A 20857-nucleotide genomic window follows, 5' to 3' on the forward strand; every position below is an offset into this window, starting at 1 on the left:
GAGAGTGTCTCTTTTGCAATACAAATTCAAACAGCCATTCCTTAGCTACACCAATGTAACACAAAAGATGCATGGTCCTAAACTTCCAATTTAAGTTGACTTACCTCTACTGAAGGAAAAGTCACAAAACATGACGAGTGTTTAATGATGCTCACCAAAAATACTAACGTTGAGTGCTGTTTCAACCAAAATATACGTAAAAGAGGTTTACCATCAACTATCTGAAAATAGTTTATGCTAAAAAAGCATCAAGAGGATAGGACACAGAAAACAGAGCAAACAATAAACACGAGCAACAGGGTGCAACCAGAAGCACTTTCCAATGTGATACATTTCTTTCCCAAACCTACCTATTGCATTGACAAACTACAAGTGGACAACACAAGTGGCTTGAGTAGCTCAGTTGGTAGAGCATCAGACTTTTAATCTGAGGGTCCAGGGTTCGAGTCCCTGTTCAAGTGCCACACTATGGATGTAGCAGGAAATACAGGTGCTGTGCAAGCTCTTGAATTGCTTCCTTATATTGGACAGCAGTGCTAAAACTGCTACATTTCACACCTGTTACCAGCCAGTTCTTTTGCTCTTGCAACAATGTCCTGGCCCATTCCTCTCAACTGTACCAAATGATTCAATAACAGCCCATTGTCAATAAAAAAAGGTCTTTTGGAAGCCGAAATAGCTCAGCTGGGAGAGCGCTAGACTGAAGATCTAGAGGTCCTTGGTTCAATCCCGAGTTTCGGCAATCACGTACTTCTCCGTTTACATTTAATACTCAGTCACATCAATACTCGTATGTTAAATGTGTGCGATTCCCACTCTTACCATGCTCTCATTCCTGGCTTTTTCCTGGAATTTCCCATTTCCTTTATCCAACAATGCCACTTATTCACAAAATCGCTTCCCGTTTGCATATCAAATAAATACATATACACATACACACCTTTTTTAAACGCATACTTCCCACCATGCTTCCATCCACTTGCCACTGATTAGTGGCTTTCTGTTTGTGCAAAAGTGGATGAAACAGAGAGAGCAATCACATAAGTAAACGGTCCAACCCATGGGAGCTTAGTGTGTACCCTTAGTGTGCAGCCAAGTGAATGGCTCATTAATAAGCCACTGTGGCACAAAGATGGGCTCTTGGGCTATAGAGGGGGACTTTTCCCTGAGGAAATTTGCTTAGGCTCAGGGATTCTTGTGATAAGCAAGAAAAATACTTAGGTGCACTTCATGTGTAAACAGCTCTCTGTCGTAGTCAAACTTAGCCTATAGCAAATTGGTCCAAATCAAAACAAAGGAATCCATCTTTGTGTGTGAGAGGAGAGTGTCTCTTTTGCAATACAAATTCAAACAGCCATTCCTTAGCTACACCAATGTAACACAAAAGATGCATGGTCCTAAACTTCCATTTTAAGTTGACTTACCTCTACTGAAGGAAAAGTCACAAAACATGACGAGTGTTTAATGATGCTCACCAAAAATACTAACGTTGAGTGCTGTTTCAACCAAAATATACGTAAAAGAGGTTTACCACCAACTATCTGAAAATAGTTTATGCTAAAAAAGCATCAAGAGGATAGGACACAGAAAACAGAGCAAACAATAAACACGAGCAACAGGGTGCAACCAGAAGCACTTTCCAATGTGATACATTTCTTTCCCAAACCTACCTATTGCATTGACAAACTACAAGTGGACAACACAAGTGGCTTGAGTAGCTCAGTTGGTAGAGCATCAGACTTTTAATCTGAGGGTCCAGGGTTCGAGTCCCTGTTCAAGTGCCACACTATGGATGTAGCAGGAAATACAGGTGCTGTGCAAGCTCTTGAATTGATTCCTTATATTGGACAGCAGTGCTAAAACTGCTACATTTCACACCTGTTACCAGCCAGTTCTTTTGCTCTTGCAACAATGTCCTGGCCCATTCCTCTCAACTGTACCAAATGATTCAATAACAGCCCATTGTCAATAAAAAAAGGTCTTTTGGAAGCCGAAATAGCTCAGCTGGGAGAGCGCTAGACTGAAGATCTAGAGGTCCTTGGTTCAATCCCGAGTTTCGGCAATCACGTACTTCTCCGTTTACATTTAATACTCAGTCACATCAATACTCGTATGTTAAATGTGTGCGATTCCCACTCTTACCATGCTCTCAAAAGCTCATTCCTGGAATTTCCCATTTCCTTTATCCAACAATGCCACTTATTCACAAAATCGCTTCCCGTTTGCATATCAAATAAATACATATACACATACACACCTTTTTTAAACGCATACTTCCCACCATGCTTCCATCCACTTGCCACTGATTAGTGGCTTTCTGTTTGTGCAAAAGTGGATGAAACAGAGAGAGCAATCACATAAGTAAACGGTCCAACCCATGGGAGCTTAGTGTGTACCCTTAGTGTGTAGCCAAGTGAATGGCTCATTAATAAGCCACTGTGTAACAAAGATGGGCTCTTGGGCTATAGAGGGGGACTTTTCCCTGAGGAAATTTGCTTAGGCTCAGGGATTCTTGTGATAAGCAAGAAAAATACTTAGGTGCACTTCATGTGTAAACAGCTCTCTGTCGTAGTCAAACTTAGCCTATAGCAAATTGGTCCAAATCAAAACAAAGGAATCCATCTTTGTGTGTGAGAGGAGAGTGTCTCTTTTGCAATACAAATTCAAACAGCCATTCCTTAGCTACACCAATGTAACACAAAAGATGCATGGTCCTAAACTTCCATTGTAAGTTGACTTACCTTTACTGAAGGAAAAGTCACAAAACATGACGAGTGTTTAATGATGCTCACCAAAAATACTAACGTTGAGTGCTGTTTCAACCAAAATATACATAAAAGAGGTTTACCACCAACTATCTGAAAATAGTTTATGCTAAAAAAGCATCAAGAGGATAGGACACAGAAAACAGAGCAAACAATAAACACGAGCAACACGGTGCAACCAGAAGCACTTTCCAATCTGATACATTTCTTTCCCAAACCTACCTATTGCATTGACAAACTACAAGTGGACAACACAAGTGGCTTGAGTAGCTCAGTTGGTAGAGCATCAGACTTTTAATCTGAGGGTCCAGGGTTCGAGTCCCTGTTCAAGTGCCACACTATGGATGTAGCAGGAAATACAGGTGCTGTGCAAGCTCTTGAATTGCTTACTTATATTGGACAGCAGTGCTAAAACTGCTACATTTCACACCTGTTACCAGCCAGTTCTTTTGCTCTTGCAACAATGTCCTGGCCCATTCCTCTCAACTGTACCAAATGATTCAATAACAGCCCATTGTCAATAAAAAAAGGTCTTTTGGAAGCCGAAATAGCTCAGCTGGGAGAGCGCTAGACTGAAGATCTAGAGGTCCTTGGTTCAATCCCGAGTTTCGGCAATCACGTACTTCTCCGTTTACATTTAATACTCAGTCACATCAATACTCGTATGTTAAATGTGTGCGATTCCCACTCTTACCATGCTCTCAAAAGCTCTCATTCCTGGAATTTCCCATTTCCTTTATCCAACAATGCCACTTATTCACAAAATCGCTTCCCGTTTGCATATCAAATAAATACATATACACATACACACCTTTTTTAAACGCATACTTCCCACCATGCTTCCATCCACTTGCCAATGATTAGTGGTTTTCTGTTTGTGCAAAAGTGGATGAAACAGAGAGAGCAATCACATAAGTAAACGGTCCAACCCATGGCAGCTTAGTGTGTACCCTTAGTGTGTAGCCAAGTGAATGGCTCATTAATAAGCCACTGTGTAACAAAGATGGGCTCTTGGGCTATAGAGGGGGACTTTTCCCTGAGGAAATTTGCTTAGGCTCAGGGATTCTTGTGATAAGCAAGAAAAATACTTAGGTGCACTTCATGTGTAAACAGCTCTCTGTCGTAGTCAAACTTAGCCTATAGCAAATTGGTCCAAATCAAAACAAAGGAATCCATCTTTGTGTGTGAGAGGAGAGTGTCTCTTTTGCAATACAAATTCAAACAGCCATTCCTTAGCTACACCAATGTAACACAAAAGATGCATGGTCCTAAACTTCCATTTTAAGTTGACTTACCTCTACTGAAGGAAAAGTCACAAAACATGACGAGTATTTAATGATGCTCACCAAAAATACTAACGTTGAGTGCTGTTTCAACCAAAATATACGTAAAAGAGGTTTACCATCAACTATCTGAAAATAGTTTATGCTAAAAAAGCATCAAGAGGATAGGACACAGAAAACAGAGCAAACAATAAACACGAGCAACAGGGTGCAACCAGAAGCACTTTCCAATGTGATACATTTCTTTCCCAAACCTACCTATTGCATTGACAAACTACAAGTGGACAACACAAGTGGCTTGAGTAGCTCAGTTGGTAGAGCATCAGACTTTTAATCTGAGGGTCCAGGGTTCGAGTCCCTGTTCAAGTGCCACACTATGGATGTAGAGGAAATACAGGTGCTGTGCAAGCTCTTGAATTGCTTACTTATATTGGACAGCAGTGCTAAAACTGCTACATTTCACACCTGTTACCAGCCAGTTCTTTTGCTCTTGCAACAATGTCCTGGCCCATTCCTCTCAACTGTACCAAATGATTCAATAACAGCCCATTGTCAATAAAAAAAGGTCTTTTGGAAGCCGAAATAGCTCAGCTGGGAGAGCGCTAGACTGAAGATCTAGAGGTCCTTGGTTCAATCCCGAGTTTCGGCAATCACGTACTTCTCCGTTTACATTTAATTCTCAGTCACATCAATACTCGTATGTTAAATGTGTGCGATTCCCACTCTTACCATGCTCTCAAAAGCTCTCATTCCTGGCTTTTTCCTGGAATTTCCCATTTCCTTTATCCAACAATGCCACTTATTCACAAAATCGCTTCCCGTTTGCATATCAAATAAATACATATACACATACACACCTTTTTTAAACGCATACTTCCCACCATGCTTCCATCCACTTGCCACTGATTAGTGGCTTTCTGTTTGTGCAAAAGTGGATGAAACAAAGAGAGCAATCACATAAGTAAACGGTCCAACCCATGGGAGCTTAGTGTGTACCCTTAGTGTGTAGCCAAGTGAATGGCTCATTAATAAGCCACTGTGGCACAAAGATGGGCTCTTGGGCTATAGAGGGGACTTTTCCCTGAGGAAATTTGCTTAGGCTCAGGGATTCTTGTGATAAGCAAGAAAAATACTTAGGTGCACTTCATGTGTAAACAGCTCTCTGTCGTAGTCAAACTTAGCCTATAGCAAATTGGTCCAAATCAAAACAAAGGAATCCATCTTTGTGTGTGAGAGGAGAGTGTCTCTTTTGCAATACAAATTCAAACAGCCATTCCTTAGCTACACCAATGTAACACAAAAGATGCATGGTCCTAAACTTCCATTTTAAGTTGACTTACCTCTACTGAAGGAAAAGTCACAAAACATGACGAGTGTTTAATGATGCTCACCAAAAATACTAACGTTGAGTGCTGTTTCAACCAAAATATACGTAAAAGAGGTTTACCATCAACTATCTGAAAATAGTTTATGCTAAAAAAGCATCAAGAGGATAGGACACAGAAAACAGAGCAAACAATAAACACGAGCAACAGGGTGCAACCAGAAGCACTTTCCAATGTGATACATTTCTTTCCCAAACCTACCTATTGCATTGACAAACTACAAGTGGACAACACAAGTGGCTTGAGTAGCTCAGTTGGTAGAGCATCAGACTTTTAATCTGAGGGTCCAGGGTTCGAGTCCCTGTTCAAGTGCCACACTATGGATGTAGCAGGAAATACAGGTGCTGTGCAAGCTCTTGAATTGCTTCCTTATATTGGACAGCAGTGCTAAAACTGCTACATTTCACACCTGTTACCAGCCAGTTCTTTTGCTCTTGCAACAATGTCCTGGCCCATTCCTCTCAACTGTACCAAATGATTCAATAACAGCCCATTGTCAATAAAAAAAGGTCTTTTGGAAGCCGAAATAGCTCAGCTGGGAGAGCGCTAGACTGAAGATCTAGAGGTCCTTGGTTCAATCCCGAGTTTCGGCAATCACGTACTTCTCCGTTTACATTTAATACTCAGTCACATCAATACTCGTATGTTAAATGTGTGCGATTCCCACTCTTACCATGCTCTCATTCCTGGCTTTTTCCTGGAATTTCCCATTTCCTTTATCCAACAATGCCACTTATTCACAAAATCGCTTCCCGTTTGCATATCAAATAAATACATATACACATACACACCTTTTTTAAACGCATACTTCCCACCATGCTTCCATCCACTTGCCACTGATTAGTGGCTTTCTGTTTGTGCAAAAGTGGATGAAACAGAGAGAGCAATCACATAAGTAAACGGTCCAACCCATGGGAGCTTAGTGTGTACCCTTAGTGTGCAGCCAAGTGAATGGCTCATTAATAAGCCACTGTGGCACAAAGATGGGCTCTTGGGCTATAGAGGGGACTTTTCCCTGAGGAAATTTGCTTAGGCTCAGGGATTCTTGTGATAAGCAAGAAAAATACTTAGGTGCACTTCATGTGTAAACAGCTCTCTGTCGTAGTCAAACTTAGCCTATAGCAAATTGGTCCAAATCAAAACAAAGGAATCCATCTTTGTGTGTGAGAGGAGAGTGTCTCTTTTGCAATACAAATTCAAACAGCCATTCCTTAGCTACACCAATGTAACACAAAAGATGCATGGTCCTAAACTTCCATTTTAAGTTGACTTACCTCTACTGAAGGAAAAGTCACAAAACATGACGAGTGTTTAATGATGCTCACCAAAAATACTAACGTTGAGTGCTGTTTCAACCAAAATATACGTAAAAGAGGTTTACCATCAACTATCTGAAAATAGTTTATGCTAAAAAAGCATCAAGAGGATAGGACACAGAAAACAGAGCAAACAATAAACACGAGCAACAGGGTGCAACCAGAAGCACTTTCCAATGTGATACATTTCTTTCCCAAACCTACCTATTGCATTGACAAACTACAAGTGGACAACACAAGTGGCTTGAGTAGCTCAGTTGGTAGAGCATCAGACTTTTAATCTGAGGGTCCAGGGTTCGAGTCCCTGTTCAAGTGCCACACTATGGATGTAGCAGGAAATACAGGTGCTGTGCAAGCTCTTGAATTGCTTCCTTATATTGGACAGCAGTGCTAAAACTGCTACATTTCACACCTGTTACCAGCCAGTTCTTTTGCTCTTGCAACAATGTCCTGGCCCATTCCTCTCAACTGTACCAAATGATTCAATAACAGCCCATTGTCAATAAAAAAAGGTCTTTTGGAAGCCGAAATAGCTCAGCTGGGAGAGCGCTAGACTGAAGATCTAGAGGTCCTTGGTTCAATCCCGAGTTTCGGCAATCACGTACTTCTCCGTTTACATTTAATACTCAGTCACATCAATACTCGTATGTTAAATGTGTGCGATTCCCACTCTTACCATGCTCTCATTCCTGGCTTTTTCCTGGAATTTCCCATTTCCTTTATCCAACAATGCCACTTATTCACAAAATCGCTTCCCGTTTGCATATCAAATAAATACATATACACATACACACCTTTTTTAAACGCATACTTCCCACCATGCTTCCATCCACTTGCCACTGAATAGTGGCTTTCTGTTTGTGCAAAAGTGGATGAAACAGAGAGAGCAATCACATAAGTAAACGGTCCAACCCATGGCAGCTTAGTGTGTACCCTTAGTGTGTAGCCAAGTGAATGGCTCATTAATAAGCCACTGTGTTACAAAGATGGGCTCTTTGGCTATAGAGGGGGACTTTTCCCTGAGGAAATTTGCTTAAGCTCAGGGATTCTTGTGATAAGCAAGAAAAATACTTAGGTGCACTTCATGTGTAAACAGCTCTCTGTCGTAGTCAAACTTAGCCTATAGCAAATTGGTCCAAATCAAAACAAAGGAATACATCTTTGTGTGTGAGAGGAAAGTGTCTCTTTTGCAATACAAATTCAAACAGCCATTCCTTAGCTACACCAATGTAACACAAAAGATGCATGGTCCTGAACTTCCATTTTAAGTTGACTTACCTCTACTGAAGGAAAAGTCACAAAACATGACGAGTGTTTAATGATGCTCACCAAAAATACTAACGTTGAGTGCTGTTTCAACCAAAATATACGTAAAAGAGGTTTACCACCAACTATCTGAAAATAGTTTATGCTAAAAAAGCATCAAGAGGATAGGACACAGAAAACAGAGCAAACAATAAACACGAGCAACAGGGTGCAACCAGAAGCACTTTCCAATGTGATACATTTCTTTCCCAAACCTACCTATTGCATTGACAAACTACAAGTGGACAACACAAGTGGCTTGAGTAGCTCAGTTGGTAGAGCATCAGACTTTTAATCTGAGGGTCCAGGGTTCGAGTCCCTGTTCAAGTGCCACACTATGGATGTAGCAGGAAATACAGGTGCTGTGCAAGCTCTTGAATTGATTCCTTATATTGGACAGCAGTGCTAAAACTGCTACATTTCACACCTGTTACCAGCCAGTTCTTTTGCTCTTGCAACAATGTCCTGGCCCATTCCTCTCAACTGTACCAAATGATTCAATAACAGCCCATTGTCAATAAAAAAAGGTCTTTTGGAAGCCGAAATAGCTCAGCTGGGAGAGCGCTAGACTGAAGATCTAGAGGTCCTTGGTTCAATCCCGAGTTTCGGCAATCACGTACTTCTCCGTTTACATTTAATACTCAGTCACATCAATACTCGTATGTTAAATGTGTGCGATTCCCACTCTTACCATGCTCTCAAAAGCTCATTCCTGGAATTTCCCATTTCCTTTATCCAACAATGCCACTTATTCACAAAATCGCTTCCCGTTTGCATATCAAATAAATACATATACACATACACACCTTTTTTAAACGCATACTTCCCACCATGCTTCCATCCACTTGCCACTGATTAGTGGCTTTCTGTTTGTGCAAAAGTGGATGAAACAGAGAGAGCAATCACATAAGTAAACGGTCCAACCCATGGGAGCTTAGTGTGTACCCTTAGTGTGTAGCCAAGTGAATGGCTCATTAATAAGCCACTGTGTAACAAAGATGGGCTCTTGGGCTATAGAGGGGGACTTTTCCCTGAGGAAATTTGCTTAGGCTCAGGGATTCTTGTGATAAGCAAGAAAAATACTTAGGTGCACTTCATGTGTAAACAGCTCTCTGTCGTAGTCAAACTTAGCCTATAGCAAATTGGTCCAAATCAAAACAAAGGAATCCATCTTTGTGTGTGAGAGGAGAGTGTCTCTTTTGCAATACAAATTCAAACAGCCATTCCTTAGCTACACCAATGTAACACAAAAGATGCATGGTCCTAAACTTCCATTGTAAGTTGACTTACCTTTACTGAAGGAAAAGTCACAAAACATGACGAGTGTTTAATGATGCTCACCAAAAATACTAACGTTTAGTGCTGTTTCAACCAAAATATACATAAAAGAGGTTTACCACCAACTATCTGAAAATAGTTTATGCTAAAAAAGCATCAAGAGGATAGGACACAGAAAACAGAGCAAACAATAAACACGAGCAACAGGGTGCAACCAGAAGCACTTTCCAATCTGATACATTTCTTTCCCAAACCTACCTATTGCATTGACAAACTACAAGTGGACAACACAAGTGGCTTGAGTAGCTCAGTTGGTAGAGCATCAGACTTTTAATCTGAGGGTCCAGGGTTCGAGTCCCTGTTCGAGTGCCACACTATGGATGTAGCAGGAAATACAGGTGCTGTGCAAGCTCTTGAATTGATTCCTTATATTGGACAGCAGTGCTAAAACTGCTACATTTCACACCTGTTACCAGCCAGTTCTTTTGCTCTTGCAACAATGTCCTGGCCCATTCCTCTCAACTGTACCAAATGATTCAATAACAGCCCATTGTCAATAAAAAAAGGTCTTTTGGAAGCCGAAATAGCTCAGCTGGGAGAGCGCTAGACTGAAGATCTAGAGGTCCTTGGTTCAATCCCGAGTTTCGGCAATCACGTACTTCTCCGTTTACATTTAATACTCAGTCACATCAATACTCGTATGTTAAATGTGTGCGATTCCCACTCTTACCATGCTCTCAAAAGCTCTCATTCCTGGAATTTCCCATTTCCTTTATCCAACAATGCCACTTATTCACAAAATCGCTTCCCGTTTGCATATCAAATAAATACATATACACATACACACCTTTTTTAAACGCATACTTCCCACCATGCTTCCATCCACTTGCCAATGATTAGTGGTTTTCTGTTTGTGCAAAAGTGGATGAAACAGAGAGAGCAATCACATAAGTAAACGGTCCAACCCATGGCAGCTTAGTGTGTACCCTTAGTGTGTAGCCAAGTGAATGGCTCATTAATAAGCCACTGTGTAACAAAGATGGGCTCTTGGGCTATAGAGGGGGACTTTTCCCTGAGGAAATTTGCTTAGGCTCAGGGATTCTTGTGATAAGCAAGAAAAATACTTAGGTGCACTTCATGTGTAAACAGCTCTCTGTCGTAGTCAAACTTAGCCTATAGCAAATTGGTCCAAATCAAAACAAAGGAATCCATCTTTGTGTGTGAGAGGAGAGTGTCTCTTTTGCAATACAAATTCAAACAGCCATTCCTTAGCTACACCAATGTAACACAAAAGATGCATGGTCCTAAACTTCCATTTTAAGTTGACTTACCTCTACTGAAGGAAAAGTCACAAAACATGACGAGTATTTAATGATGCTCACCAAAAATACTAACGTTGAGTGCTGTTTCAACCAAAATATACGTAAAAGAGGTTTACCATCAACTATCTGAAAATAGTTTATGCTAAAAAAGCATCAAGAGGATAGGACACAGAAAACAGAGCAAACAATAAACACGAGCAACAGGGTGCAACCAGAAGCACTTTCCAATCTGATACATTTCTTTCCCAAACCTACCTATTGCATTGACAAACTACAAGTGGACAACACAAGTGGCTTGAGTAGCTCAGTTGGTAGAGCATCAGACTTTTAATCTGAGGGTCCAGGGTTCGAGTCCCTGTTCAAGTGCCACACTATGGATGTAGAGGAAATACAGGTGCTGTGCAAGCTCTTGAATTGCTTACTTATATTGGACAGCAGTGCTAAAACTGCTACATTTCACACCTGTTACCAGCCAGTTCTTTTGCTCTTGCAACAATGTCCTGGCCCATTCCTCTCAACTGTACCAAATGATTCAATAACAGCCCATTGTCAATAAAAAAAGGTCTTTTGGAAGCCGAAATAGCTCAGCTGGGAGAGCGCTAGACTGAAGATCTAGAGGTCCTTGGTTCAATCCCGAGTTTCGGCAATCACGTACTTCTCCGTTTACATTTAATTCTCAGTCACATCAATACTCGTATGTTAAATGTGTGCGATTCCCACTCTTACCATGCTCTCAAAAGCTCTCATTCCTGGCTTTTTCCTGGAATTTCCCATTTCCTTTATCCAACAATGCCACTTATTCACAAAATCGCTTCCCGTTTGCATATCAAATAAATACATATACACATACACACCTTTTTTAAACGCATACTTCCCACCATGCTTCCATCCACTTGCCACTGATTAGTGGCTTTCTGTTTGTGCAAAAGTGGATGAAACAAAGAGAGCAATCACATAAGTAAACGGTCCAACCCATGGGAGCTTAGTGTGTACCCTTAGTGTGTAGCCAAGTGAATGGCTCATTAATAAGCCACTGTGGCACAAAGATGGGCTCTTGGGCTATAGAGGGGACTTTTCCCTGAGGAAATTTGCTTAGGCTCAGGGATTCTTGTGATAAGCAAGAAAAATACTTAGGTGCACTTCATGTGTAAACAGCTCTCTGTCGTAGTCAAACTTAGCCTATAGCAAATTGGTCCAAATCAAAACAAAGGAATCCATCTTTGTGTGTGAGAGGAGAGTGTCTCTTTTGCAATACAAATTCAAACAGCCATTCCTTAGCTACACCAATGTAACACAAAAGATGCATGGTCCTAAACTTCCATTTTAAGTTGACTTACCTCTACTGAAGGAAAAGTCACAAAACATGACGAGTGTTTAATGATGCTCACCAAAAATACTAACGTTGAGTGCTGTTTCAACCAAAATATACGTAAAAGAGGTTTACCATCAACTATCTGAAAATAGTTTATGCTAAAAAAGCATCAAGAGGATAGGACACAGAAAACAGAGCAAACAATAAACACGAGCAACAGGGTGCAACCAGAAGCACTTTCCAATCTGATACATTTCTTTCCCAAACCTACCTATTGCATTGACAAACTACAAGTGGACAACACAAGTGGCTTGAGTAGCTCAGTTGGTAGAGCATCAGACTTTTAATCTGAGGGTCCAGGGTTCGAGTCCCTGTTCAAGTGCCACACTATGGATGTAACAGGAAATACAGGTGCTGTGCAAGCTCTTGAATTGCTTCCTTATATTGGACAGCAGTGCTAAAACTGCTACATTTCACACCTGTTACCAGCCAGTTCTTTTGCTCTTGCAACAATGTCCTGGCCCATTCCTCTCAACTGTACCAAATGATTCAATAACAGCCCATTGTCAATAAAAAAAGGTCTTTTGGAAGCCGAAATAGCTCAGCTGGGAGAGCGCTAGACTGAAGATCTAGAGATCCTTGGTTCAATCCCGAGTTTCGGCAATCACGTACTTCTCCGTTTACATTTAATACTCAGTCACATCAATACTCGTATGTTAAATGTGTGCGATTCCCACTCTTACCATGCTCTCAAAAGCTCTCATTCCTGGCTTTTTGCTGGAATTTCCCATTTCCTTTATCCAACAATGCCACTTATTCACAAAATCGTTTCCCGTTTTCATATCAAATAAATACATATACACATACACACCTTTTTTAAACGCATACTTCCCACCATGCTTCCATCCACTTGCCACTGATTAGTGGCTTTCTGTTTGTGCAAAAGTGGATGAAACAGAGAGAGCAATCACATAAGTAAACGGTCCAACCCATGGCAGCTTAGTGTGTACCCTTAGTGTGTAGCCAAGTGAATGGCTCATTAATAAGCCACTGTGTTACAAAGATGGGCTCTTGGGCTATAGAGGGGGACTTTTCCCTGAGGAAATTTGCTTAGGCTCAGGGATTCTTGTGATAAGCAAGAAAAATACTTAGGTGCACTTCATGTGTAAACAGCTCTCTGTCGTAGTCAAACTTAGCCTATAGCAAATTGGTCCAAATCAAAACAAAGGAATCCATCTTTGTGTGTGAGAGGAGAGTGTCTCTTTTGCAATACAAATTCAAACAGCCATTCCTTAGCTACACCAATGTAACACAAAAGATGCATGGTCCTAAACTTCCATTGTAAGTTGACTTACCTTTACTGAAGGAAAAGTCACAAAACATGACGAGTGTTTAATGATGCTCACCAAAAATACTAACGTTGAGTGCTGTTTCAACCAAAATATACATAAAAGAGGTTTACCACCAACTATCTGAAAATAGTTTATGCTAAAAAAGCATCAAGAGGATAGGACACAGAAAACAGAGCAAACAATAAACACGAGCAACAGGGTGCAACCAGAAGCACTTTCCAATCTGATACATTTCTTTCCCAAACCTACCTATTGCATTGACAAACTACAAGTGGACAACACAAGTGGCTTGAGTAGCTCAGTTGGTAGAGCATCAGACTTTTAATCTGAGGGTCCAGGGTTCGAGTCCCTGTTCAAGTGCCACACTATGGATGTAGCAGGAAATACAGGTGCTGTGCAAGCTCTTGAATTGCTTACTTATATTGGACAGCAGTGCTAAAACTGCTACATTTCACACCTGTTACCAGCCAGTTCTTTTGCTCTTGCAACAATGTCCTGGCCCATTCCTCTCAACTGTACCAAATGATTCAATAACAGCCCATTGTCAATAAAAAAAGGTCTTTTGGAAGCTGAAATAGCTCAGCTGGGAGAGCGCTAGACTGAAGATCTAGAGGTCCTTGGTTCAATCCCGAGTTTCGGCAATCATGTACTTCTCCGTTTACATTTAATACTCAGTCACATCAATACTCGTATGTTAAATGTGTGCGATTCCCACTCTTACCATGCTCTCAAAAGCTCTCATTCCTTGCTTTTTCCTGGAATTTCCCATTTCCTTTATCCAACAATGCCACTTATTCACAAAATCGCATCCCGTTTGCATATCAAAAAAATACATATACACATACAAACCTTTTTTAAACGCATACTTCCCACCATGCTTCCATCCACTTGCCACTGATTAGTGGCTTTCTGTTTGTGCAAAAGTGGATGAAACAGAGAGAGCAATCACATAAGTAAACGGTCCAACCCATGGCAGCTTAGTGTGTACCCTTAGTGTGTAGCCAAGTGAATGGCTCATTAATAAGCCACTGTGTTTCAAAGATGGGCTCTTGGGCTATAGAGGGGGACTTTTCCCTGAGGAAATTTGCTTAGGCTCAGGGATTCTTGTGATAAGCAAGAAAAATACTTAGGTGCACTTCATGTGTAAACAGCTCTCTGTCGTAGTCAAACTTAGCCTATAGCAAATTGGTCCAAATCAAAACAAAGGAATCCATCTTTGTGTGTGAGAGGAGAGTGTCTCTTTTGCAATACAAATTCAAACAGCCATTCCTTAGCTACACCAATGTAACACAAAAGATGCATGGTCCTAAACTTCCATTTTAAGTTGACTTACCTCTACTGAAGGAAAAGTCACAAAACATGACGAGTGTTTAATCATGCTCACCAAAAATACTAACGTTGAGTGCTGTTTCAACCAAAATATACATAAAAGAGGTTTACCATCAACTATCTGAAAATAGTTTATGCTAAAAAAGCATCAAGAGGATAGGACACAGAAAACAGAGCAAACAATAAACACGAGCAACAGGGTGCAACCAGAAGCACTTTCCAATGTGATACATTTCTTTCCCAAACCTACCTATTGCATTGACAAACTACAAGTGGACAACACAAGTGGCTTGAGTAGCTCAGTTGGTAGAGCATCAGACTTTTAATCTGAGGGTCCAGGGTTCGAGTCCCTGTTCAAGTGCCACACTATGGATGTAGCAGGAAATACAGGTGCTGTGCAAGCTCTTGAATTGCTTCCTTACATTGGACAGCAGTGCTAAAATTGCTACATTTCACACCTGTTACCAGCCAGTTCTTTTGCTCTTGCAACAATGTCCTGGCCCATTCCTCTCAACTGTACCAAATGATTCAATAACAGCCCATTGTCAATAAAAAAAGGTCTTTTGGAAGCCAAAATAGCTCAGCTGGGAGAGCGCTAGACTGAAGATCTAGAGGTCTTTGGTTCAATCCTGAGTTTTGGCAATCACGTACTTCTCCGTTTACATTTAATACTCAGTCACATCAATACTCGTATGTTAAATGTGTGCGATTCCCACTCTTACCATGCTCTCAAAAGCTCTCATTCCTGGAATTTCCCATTTCCTTTATCCAACAATGCCACTTATTCACAAAATCGCTTCCCGTTTGCATATCAAATAAATACATATACACATACACACCTTTTTTAAACGCATACTTCCCACCATGCTTCCATCCACTTGCCAATGATTAGTGGTTTTCTGTTTGTGCAAAAGTGGATGAAACAGAGAGAGCAATCACATAAGTAAACGGTCCAACCCATGGCAGCTTAGTGTGTACCCTTAGTGTGTAGCCAAGTGAATGGCTCATTAATAAGCCACTGTGTAACAAAGATGGGCTCTTGGGCTATAGAGGGGGACTTTTCCCTGAGGAAATTTGCTTAGGCTCAGGGATTCTTGTGATAAGCAAGAAAAATACTTAGGTGCACTTCATGTGTAAACAGCTCTCTGTCGTAGTCAAACTTAGCCTATAGCAAATTGGTCCAAATCAAAACAAAGGAATCCATCTTTGTGTGTGAGAGGAGAGTGTCTCTTTTGCAATACAAATTCAAACAGCCATTCCTTAGCTACACCAATGTAACACAAAAGATGCATGGTCCTAAACTTCCATTTTAAGTTGACTTACCTCTACTGAAGGAAAAGTCACAAAACATGACGAGTATTTAATGATGCTCACCAAAAATACTAACGTTGAGTGCTGTTTCAACCAAAATATACGTAAAAGAGGTTTACCATCAACTATCTGAAAATAGTTTATGCTAAAAAAGCATCAAGAGGATAGGACACAGAAAACAGAGCAAACAATAAACACGAGCAACAGGGTGCAACCAGAAGCACTTTCCAATCTGATGCATTTCTTTCCCAAACCTACCTATTGCATTGACAAACTACAAGTGGACAACACAAGTGGCTTGAGTAGCTCAGTTGGTAGAGCATCAGACTTTTAATCTGAGGGTCCAGGGTTCGAGTCCCTGTTCAAGTGCCACACTATGGATGTAGCAGGAAATACAGGTGCTGTGCAAGCTCTTGAATTGCTTACTTATATTGGACAGCAGTGCTAAAACTGCTACATTTCACACCTGTTACCAGCCAGTTCTTTTGCTCTTGCAACAATGTCCTGGCCCATTCCTCTCAACTGTACCAAATGATTCAATAACAGCCCATTGTCAATAAAAAAAGGTCTTTTGGAAGCTGAAATAGCTCAGCTGGGAGAGCGCTAGACTGAAGTTCTAGAGGTCCTTGGTTCAATCCCGAGTTTCGGCAATCACGTACTTCTCCGTTTACATTTAATACTCAGTCACATCAATACTCGTATGTTAAATGTGTGCGATTCCCACTCTTACCATGCTCTCAAAAGCTCTCATTCCTGGCTTTTTCCTGGAATTTCCCATTTCCTTTATCCAACAATGCCACTTATTCACAAAATCGCTTCCCGTTTGCATATCAAATAAATACATATACACATACACACCTTTTTTAAACGCATACTTCCCACCATGCTTCCATCCACTTGCCACTGATTAGTGGCTTTCTGTTTGTGCAAAAGTGGATGAAACAGAGAGAGCAATCACATAAGTAAACGGTCCAACCCATGGGAGCTTAGTGTGTACCCTTAGTGTGTAGCCAAGTGAATGGCTCATTAATAAGCCACTGTGGCACAAAGATGGGCTCTTGGGCTATAGAGGGGACTTTTCCCTGAGGAAATTTGCTTAGGCTCAGGGATTCTTGTGATAAGCAAGAAAAATACTTAGGTGCACTTCATGTGTAAACAGCTCTCTGTCGTAGTCAAACTTAGCCTATAGCAAATTGGTCCAAATCAAAACAAAGGAATCCATCTTTGTGTGTGAGAGGAGAGTGTCTCTTTTGCAATACAAATTCAAACAGCCATTCCTTAGCTACACCAATGTAACACAAAAGATGCATGGTCCTAAACTTCCATTTTAAGTTGACTTACCTCTACTGAAGGAAAAGTCACAAAACATGACGAGTGTTTAATGATGCTCACCAAAAATACTAACGTTGAGTGCTGTTTCAACCAAAATATACGTAAAAGAGGTTTACCATCAACTATCTGAAAATAGTTTATGCTAAAAAAGCATCAAGAGGATAGGACACAGAAAACAGAGCAAACAATAAACACGAGCAACAGGGTGCAACCAGAAGCACTTTCCAATGTGATACATTTCTTTCCCAAACCTACCTATTGCATTGACAAACTACAAGTGGACAACACAAGTGGCTTGAGTAGCTCAGTTGGTAGAGCATCAGACTTTTAATCTGAGGGTCCAGGGTTCGAGTCCCTGTTCAAGTGCCACACTATGGATGTAGCAGGAAATACAGGTGCTGTGCAAGCTCTTGAATTGCTTCCTTATATTGGACAGCAGTGCTAAAACTGCTACATTTCACACCTGTTACCAGCCAGTTCTTTTGCTCTTGCAACAATGTCCTGGCCCATTCCTCTCAACTGTACCAAATGATTCAATAACAGCCCATTGTCAATAAAAAAAGCTATTTTGGAAGCCGAAATAGCTCAGCTGGGAGAGCGCTAGACTGAAGATCTAGAGATCCTTGGTTCAATCCCGAGTTTCGGCAATCACGTACTTCTCCGTTTACATTTAATACTCAGTCACATCAATACTCGTATGTTAAATGTGTGCGATTCCCACTCTTACCATGCTCTCAAAAGCTCTCATTCCTGGCTTTTTGCTGGAATTTCCCATTTCCTTTATCCAACAATGCCACTTATTCACAAAATCGCTTCCCGTTTGCATATCAAATAAATACATATACACATACACACCTTTTTTAAACGCATACTTCCCACCATGCTTCCATCCACTTGCCACTGATTAGTGGCTTTCTGTTTGTGCAAAAGTGGATGAAACAGAGAGAGCAATCACATAAGTAAACGGTCCAACCCATGGCAGCTTAGTGTGTACCCTTAGTGTGTAGCCAAGTGAATGGCTCATTAATAAGCCACTGTGGCACAAAGATGGGCTCTTGGGCTATAGAGGGGGACTTTTCCCTGAGGAAATTTGCTTAGGCTCAGGGATTCTTGTGATAAGCAAGAAAAATACTTAGGTGCACTTCATGTGTAAACAGCTCTCTGTCGTAGTCAAACTTAGCCTATAGCAAATTGGTCCAAATCAAAACAAAGGAATCCATCTTTGTGTGTGAGAGGAGAGTGTCTCTTTTGCAATACAAATTCAAACAACCATTCCTTAGCTACACCAATGTAACACAAAAGATGCATGGTCCTAAACTTCCATTTTAAGTTGACTTACCTCTACTGAAGGAAAAGTCACAAAACATGACGAGTGTTTAATCATGCTCACCAAAAATACTAACGTTGAGTGCTGTTTCAACCAAAATATACATAAAAGAGGTTTACCATCAACTATCTGAAAATAGTTTATGCTAAAAAAGCATCAAGAGGATAGGACACAGAAAACAGAGCAAACAATAAACACGAGCAACAGGGTGCAACCAGAAGCACTTTCCAATGTGATACATTTCTTTCCCAAACCTACCTATTGCATTGACAAACTACAAGTGGACAACACAAGTGGCTTGAGTAGCTCAGTTGGTAGAGCATCAGACTTTTAATCTGAGGGTCCAGGGTTCGAGTCCCTGTTCAAGTGCCACACTATGGATGTAGCAGGAAATACAGGTGCTGTGCAAGCTCTTGAATTGCTTCCTTACATTGGACAGCAGTGCTAAAATTGCTACATTTCACACCTGTTACCAGCCAGTTCTTTTGCTCTTGCAACAATGTCCTGGCCCATTCCTCTCAACTGTACCAAATGATTCAATAACAGCCCATTGTCAATAAAAAAAGGTCTTTTGGAAGCCAAAATAGCTCAGCTGGGAGAGCGCTAGACTGAAGATCTAGAGGTCTTTGGTTCAATCCTGAGTTTCGGCAATCACGTACTTCTCCGTTTACATTTAATACTCAGTCACATCAATACTCGTATGTTAAATGTGTGCGATTCCCACTCTTACCATGCTCTCAAAAGCTCTCATTCCTGGAATTTCCCATTTCCTTTATCCAACAATGCCACTTATTCACAAAATCGCTTCCCGTTTGCATATCAAATAAATACATATACACATACACACCTTTTTTAAACGCATACTTCCCACCATGCTTCCATCCACTTGCCACTGATTAGTGGCTTTCTGTTTGTGCAAAAGTGGATGAAACAGAGAGAGCAATCACATAAGTAAACGGTCCAACCCATGGGAGCTTAGTGTGTACCCTTAGTGTGTAGCCAAGTGAATGGCTCATTAATAAGCCACTGTGGCACAAAGATGGGCTCTTGGGCTATAGAGGGGACTTTTCCCTGAGGAAATTTGCTTAGGCTCAGGGATTCTTGTGATAAGCAAGAAAAATACTTAGGTGCACTTCATGTGTAAACAGCTCTCTGTCGTAGTCAAACTTAGCCTATAGCAAATTGGTCCAAATCAAAACAAAGGAATCCATCTTTGTGTGTGAGAGGAGAGTGTCTCTTTTGCAATACAAATTCAAACAGCCATTCCTTAGCTACACCAATGTAACACAAAAGATGCATGGTCCTAAACTTCCATTTTAAGTTGACTTACCTCTACTGAAGGAAAAGTCACAAAACATGACGAGTGTTTAATGATGCTCACCAAAAATACTAACGTTGAGTGCTGTTTCAACCAAAATATACGTAAAAGAGGTTTACCATCAACTATCTGAAAATAGTTTATGCTAAAAAAGCATCAAGAGGATAGGACACAGAAAACAGAGCAAACAATAAACACGAGCAACAGGGTGCAACCAGAAGCACTTTCCAATGTGATACATTTCTTTCCCAAACCTACCTATTGCATTGACAAACTACAAGTGGACAACACAAGTGGCTTGAGTAGCTCAGTTGGTAGAGCATCAGACTTTTAATCTGAGGGTCCAGGGTTCGAGTCCCTGTTCAAGTGCCACACTATGGATGTAGCAGGAAATACAGGTGCTGTGCAAGCTCTTGAATTGCTTCCTTACATTGGACAGCAGTGCTAAAATTGCTACATTTCACACCTGTTACCAGCCAGTTCTTTTGCTCTTGCAACAATGTCCTGGCCCATTCCTCTCAACTGTACCAAATGATTCAATAACAGCCCATTGTCAATAAAAAAAGGTCTTTTGGAAGCCAAAATAGCTCAGCTGGGAGAGCGCTAGACTGAAGATCTAGAGGTCTTTGGTTCAATCCTGAGTTTCGGCAATCACGTACTTCTCCGTTTACATTTAATACTCAGTCACATCAATACTCGTATGTTAAATGTGTGCGATTCCCACTCTTACCATGCTCTCAAAAGCTCTCGTTCCTGGAATTTCCCATTTCCTTTATCCAACAATGCCACTTATTCACAAAATCGCTTCCCGTTTGCATATCAAATAAATACATATACACATACACACCTTTTTTAAACGCATACTTCCCACCATGCTTCCATCCACTTGCCAATGATTAGTGGTTTTCTGTTTGTGCAAAAG

The 20857-nt window shown here is 40.9% G+C and overlaps 29 non-coding genes across 29 annotated transcripts; all 29 read left to right on the forward strand.

Moving 5' to 3' along the window:
* Window positions 1-388: 388 nt before the first annotated feature.
* Window positions 389-461, forward strand: trnak-uuu (transfer RNA lysine (anticodon UUU)). The gene has a single exon. It is a non-coding gene; the product is annotated as a tRNA-Lys (tRNA).
* Window positions 462-669: 208 nt separating this feature from the next.
* On the forward strand, window positions 670-742 carry trnaf-gaa (transfer RNA phenylalanine (anticodon GAA)). Its single transcript has one exon. It is a non-coding gene; the product is annotated as a tRNA-Phe (tRNA).
* Window positions 743-1708: 966 nt separating this feature from the next.
* On the forward strand, window positions 1709-1781 carry trnak-uuu (transfer RNA lysine (anticodon UUU)). Its single transcript has one exon. It is a non-coding gene; the product is annotated as a tRNA-Lys (tRNA).
* Window positions 1782-1989: 208 nt separating this feature from the next.
* On the forward strand, window positions 1990-2062 carry trnaf-gaa (transfer RNA phenylalanine (anticodon GAA)). Its single transcript has one exon. It is a non-coding gene; the product is annotated as a tRNA-Phe (tRNA).
* Window positions 2063-3025: 963 nt separating this feature from the next.
* trnak-uuu (transfer RNA lysine (anticodon UUU)) lies at window positions 3026-3098 on the forward strand. The gene has a single exon. It is a non-coding gene; the product is annotated as a tRNA-Lys (tRNA).
* A 208-nt stretch (window positions 3099-3306) lies between these two features.
* trnaf-gaa (transfer RNA phenylalanine (anticodon GAA)) lies at window positions 3307-3379 on the forward strand. The gene has a single exon. It is a non-coding gene; the product is annotated as a tRNA-Phe (tRNA).
* A 965-nt stretch (window positions 3380-4344) lies between these two features.
* trnak-uuu (transfer RNA lysine (anticodon UUU)) lies at window positions 4345-4417 on the forward strand. Its single transcript has one exon. It is a non-coding gene; the product is annotated as a tRNA-Lys (tRNA).
* Window positions 4418-4624: 207 nt separating this feature from the next.
* On the forward strand, window positions 4625-4697 carry trnaf-gaa (transfer RNA phenylalanine (anticodon GAA)). Its single transcript has one exon. It is a non-coding gene; the product is annotated as a tRNA-Phe (tRNA).
* Window positions 4698-5672: 975 nt separating this feature from the next.
* On the forward strand, window positions 5673-5745 carry trnak-uuu (transfer RNA lysine (anticodon UUU)). Its single transcript has one exon. It is a non-coding gene; the product is annotated as a tRNA-Lys (tRNA).
* Window positions 5746-5953: 208 nt separating this feature from the next.
* trnaf-gaa (transfer RNA phenylalanine (anticodon GAA)) lies at window positions 5954-6026 on the forward strand. The gene has a single exon. It is a non-coding gene; the product is annotated as a tRNA-Phe (tRNA).
* Window positions 6027-6991: 965 nt separating this feature from the next.
* Window positions 6992-7064, forward strand: trnak-uuu (transfer RNA lysine (anticodon UUU)). Its single transcript has one exon. It is a non-coding gene; the product is annotated as a tRNA-Lys (tRNA).
* Window positions 7065-7272: 208 nt separating this feature from the next.
* On the forward strand, window positions 7273-7345 carry trnaf-gaa (transfer RNA phenylalanine (anticodon GAA)). The gene has a single exon. It is a non-coding gene; the product is annotated as a tRNA-Phe (tRNA).
* Window positions 7346-8311: 966 nt separating this feature from the next.
* On the forward strand, window positions 8312-8384 carry trnak-uuu (transfer RNA lysine (anticodon UUU)). Its single transcript has one exon. It is a non-coding gene; the product is annotated as a tRNA-Lys (tRNA).
* Window positions 8385-8592: 208 nt separating this feature from the next.
* trnaf-gaa (transfer RNA phenylalanine (anticodon GAA)) lies at window positions 8593-8665 on the forward strand. Its single transcript has one exon. It is a non-coding gene; the product is annotated as a tRNA-Phe (tRNA).
* A 963-nt stretch (window positions 8666-9628) lies between these two features.
* On the forward strand, window positions 9629-9701 carry trnak-uuu (transfer RNA lysine (anticodon UUU)). The gene has a single exon. It is a non-coding gene; the product is annotated as a tRNA-Lys (tRNA).
* A 208-nt stretch (window positions 9702-9909) lies between these two features.
* Window positions 9910-9982, forward strand: trnaf-gaa (transfer RNA phenylalanine (anticodon GAA)). Its single transcript has one exon. It is a non-coding gene; the product is annotated as a tRNA-Phe (tRNA).
* A 965-nt stretch (window positions 9983-10947) lies between these two features.
* Window positions 10948-11020, forward strand: trnak-uuu (transfer RNA lysine (anticodon UUU)). The gene has a single exon. It is a non-coding gene; the product is annotated as a tRNA-Lys (tRNA).
* A 207-nt stretch (window positions 11021-11227) lies between these two features.
* Window positions 11228-11300, forward strand: trnaf-gaa (transfer RNA phenylalanine (anticodon GAA)). Its single transcript has one exon. It is a non-coding gene; the product is annotated as a tRNA-Phe (tRNA).
* A 975-nt stretch (window positions 11301-12275) lies between these two features.
* trnak-uuu (transfer RNA lysine (anticodon UUU)) lies at window positions 12276-12348 on the forward strand. The gene has a single exon. It is a non-coding gene; the product is annotated as a tRNA-Lys (tRNA).
* Window positions 12349-12556: 208 nt separating this feature from the next.
* Window positions 12557-12629, forward strand: trnaf-gaa (transfer RNA phenylalanine (anticodon GAA)). The gene has a single exon. It is a non-coding gene; the product is annotated as a tRNA-Phe (tRNA).
* A 976-nt stretch (window positions 12630-13605) lies between these two features.
* trnak-uuu (transfer RNA lysine (anticodon UUU)) lies at window positions 13606-13678 on the forward strand. The gene has a single exon. It is a non-coding gene; the product is annotated as a tRNA-Lys (tRNA).
* Window positions 13679-13886: 208 nt separating this feature from the next.
* Window positions 13887-13959, forward strand: trnaf-gaa (transfer RNA phenylalanine (anticodon GAA)). The gene has a single exon. It is a non-coding gene; the product is annotated as a tRNA-Phe (tRNA).
* Window positions 13960-14935: 976 nt separating this feature from the next.
* trnak-uuu (transfer RNA lysine (anticodon UUU)) lies at window positions 14936-15008 on the forward strand. The gene has a single exon. It is a non-coding gene; the product is annotated as a tRNA-Lys (tRNA).
* Window positions 15009-16254: 1246 nt separating this feature from the next.
* trnak-uuu (transfer RNA lysine (anticodon UUU)) lies at window positions 16255-16327 on the forward strand. The gene has a single exon. It is a non-coding gene; the product is annotated as a tRNA-Lys (tRNA).
* A 208-nt stretch (window positions 16328-16535) lies between these two features.
* On the forward strand, window positions 16536-16608 carry trnaf-gaa (transfer RNA phenylalanine (anticodon GAA)). The gene has a single exon. It is a non-coding gene; the product is annotated as a tRNA-Phe (tRNA).
* Window positions 16609-17583: 975 nt separating this feature from the next.
* Window positions 17584-17656, forward strand: trnak-uuu (transfer RNA lysine (anticodon UUU)). The gene has a single exon. It is a non-coding gene; the product is annotated as a tRNA-Lys (tRNA).
* Window positions 17657-17864: 208 nt separating this feature from the next.
* trnaf-gaa (transfer RNA phenylalanine (anticodon GAA)) lies at window positions 17865-17937 on the forward strand. The gene has a single exon. It is a non-coding gene; the product is annotated as a tRNA-Phe (tRNA).
* A 976-nt stretch (window positions 17938-18913) lies between these two features.
* Window positions 18914-18986, forward strand: trnak-uuu (transfer RNA lysine (anticodon UUU)). Its single transcript has one exon. It is a non-coding gene; the product is annotated as a tRNA-Lys (tRNA).
* A 1245-nt stretch (window positions 18987-20231) lies between these two features.
* trnak-uuu (transfer RNA lysine (anticodon UUU)) lies at window positions 20232-20304 on the forward strand. The gene has a single exon. It is a non-coding gene; the product is annotated as a tRNA-Lys (tRNA).
* The last annotated feature ends 553 nt before the right edge of the window (window positions 20305-20857 follow it).

The sequence above is a fragment of the Oryzias latipes genome, chromosome 13 (genome assembly GCF_053564925.1).
Source record: "Oryzias latipes strain Hd-rR chromosome 13, Olatipes_Hd-rR_3.1".
In the NCBI taxonomy this organism is placed as follows: domain Eukaryota; kingdom Metazoa; phylum Chordata; class Actinopteri; order Beloniformes; family Adrianichthyidae; genus Oryzias; species Oryzias latipes.